This window comes from Engraulis encrasicolus, chromosome 16 (genome assembly GCF_034702125.1).
Source record: "Engraulis encrasicolus isolate BLACKSEA-1 chromosome 16, IST_EnEncr_1.0, whole genome shotgun sequence".
Taxonomy (NCBI): Eukaryota; Metazoa; Chordata; class Actinopteri; order Clupeiformes; family Engraulidae; genus Engraulis; species Engraulis encrasicolus.
The window spans coordinates 25582002-25584501 of NC_085872.1; the positions used below are offsets into that span (position 1 = coordinate 25582002).

At 43.1% G+C, this 2500-nt stretch overlaps 1 protein-coding gene across 4 annotated transcripts in view; it reads right to left on the reverse strand.

Annotated features, from left to right (window-relative positions):
* Nucleotides 1–2500, reverse strand: part of col15a1b (collagen, type XV, alpha 1b) — a 59047-nt gene that overhangs the window by 35158 nt on the left and 21389 nt on the right. The window lies entirely within an intron of this gene.

The following is a 2500-nucleotide window of genomic DNA, read 5'->3' on the forward strand; positions in this document are numbered from 1 at the left end:
AGCTTGCTTGGGAATACAGTCTTTGTTCTGAACTACGTCTAGAATCTCAGTCTCACAGGTATTCATTACAGGACGACTGCCTGTTGTTAGGCCTGTTGAGGATGCCCAATTAGAGAAAACAGGTTGTGTATTTTAGGGACAATGCCAGTCAGGAACAATACCAAACTTAAAATGCCATGTCATACTTTCTGCCCAAAGAACTCTCTCTATGGTATTTTACAACCTGATTAAGCCCATTTAATTACCTTAAGGAAAATCGTAGGGAAGGAAATTAGGCTCTGCATGTCTGGTGAATTGTGGTTGCTGCTTAATTCATTGATATGCAGCATATCCTGCCTGGGCAACACTGGGCCAACTCCAACTTCTCTAAATTTAGCGATGGCCATTTCCTGAGATATTTTTTTTTCCTCATGCCAACGCACTCCGTTCCCTTCAGCAGCTCATATATACTATGCCTTAAATCAGAGGAGACACGTCCTGTTAAGTCCGGCTGCCACTAACATTCCCCAGTCACCTAAGACACACTTCACTACAATACCATGACATGCTGGCCAAGGCCATGAATGTCAGTCGGTCAAGGCCATTCTTTATGCTACAACATTCCCTCGCATGCACTGCTGTCTCCCGAGGAGACCAGCATCGCTCGCACCCACACATTCCGCAGGACGCAGGAGTAGCCCATGAAGTGCTCTCGCATTTTCTTTTTTTCTACTCTCATCAGGCCAAGAGTCCAGACTCTTCTTCAATGCTGCTATGTTTTGTTCAAATTAGATAAGGCGTTGAGTTATTGTAATGACCTTTGAGGTCTACGGCCTCTTACAACGCAGGTGTCGTCTGTAACAGGGGACCTCATCCTTTGAGAAATGCTCATTACGTGTAACACAATGGCACATGGCACATACAACATACAGCTTAACAAGGCTGTGCGATGAATCCCAATTAACTGCTTGCCTGAGTGTGTGTGTGTGTGTGTGTGTGTGTGTGTGTGTGTGTGTGTGTGTGTGTGTGTGTGTCTGTGTCTGCGTCTGTGTCTGTGTCTGTGTCTCTGTGTGTGCTTGAATGGCACTATCTGATACACACACACATTGTATATGAAGAGATGGCTGCGTATTACACCTGATAATTAATTACATAATTACAATTCAAAATGCAGGGAGTATGGACTTATTAAACTGTCATTAGAAGTGGGTCAGGAGTCAAAGTGCTAACCATGTCACAGTATATGTCTGACCATTACCATCATAATGATTAGAGAGGGGAGGGGTGTGCAACAATCTTGTGGGGAGGGAGACAATCTCAGCTGTTGCAGTAGCCACTGCATTGGCAAAAATATAGTGACCAACTTGGTGTTACTGAACATCACTCCCCATTTCCTTCACATTGACTTAACACGCCTACTCCTCCTCATTCACATTGGTAGAGTTCTCAGTTGTCTTTCAAAAGTATATTTCAACAATTGTTGGGTAACAAGTATAATTTCTACAAAAAAATGAATAAAGATGTTCAGAGAGAGAGAGAGAAATAAAGACGGACTACTTTGGCGTAGTGGGTGTTAAGCCACTTATAAAAAGTCAAAACCTTTCAAAGAGGTCAACCTGCATTCTACTTTTAAGAGGGGCAGCCGTGGCCTAGTGAGAGAGTTGGTCTTTCAATCTAGGGGTTGTCGGTTCGAATCCCCCCGACCTCATCTACATCTACCTCACCTACATCTCCATCCATGGCTGAAGTGCCCTTGAGCACGGCACCTAACCTCACATTGCTCCAGGGACTAACCAATACCCTGAAAAATAGTTGTAAGTCACTTTGAATAAATGAAAGCGTCAGCTAAGTGCAATGTAATATAATGTAAAAGAACCCACAGCTACACTACTCAATATTTGGACAACACACATTACAGTAAGACCATGTCTGAGAGCTTACACAATCTGACATAATTTTGTGACACTTTATCACGCGTCAATTGTCAGGATTTCTTTCAGCACCTAATAGTAAGGCGTTGCTTTGACAACACTTTGCCTGGGTATCCTGAAAAGATAAAGTTTTTTTTCTACTGTGAATTGAATTTCTTCAGTTTCTACCCAAAGTTTATATTGGGGGATTTATTTCAACTGCACAACATAACCTTTCTAGTCTTGAAAAGTTACATGTCTCTGATGCCGACTCCCCGACCCCCATATGAATATCACATGGTATCTTAAACGTTTAATGACATCTAGACTCAGTAAAGTCTTGAAAAAAACTGGCAAAGGATATCACATTAGCTAGATGGACTGCTTCAGCCCTCACTCCTCAAGGTTGCATGGGACTTCAAAAATGCGGTACAGTCAGTCAAGGATCCGCCTTTGCCCTTGCCAAGATTAATTACCATAATGGCTTTATTACACATGCCAGGTCAAAGGTCAGCTGAGGTACCGCATTCCATGTCCCTCTAACGCAGTGATTAAGCGGGAGGGCGTCGGCTACCTCCCAGGCATCTTTCTGCACTTTCACAAAAAAAGCT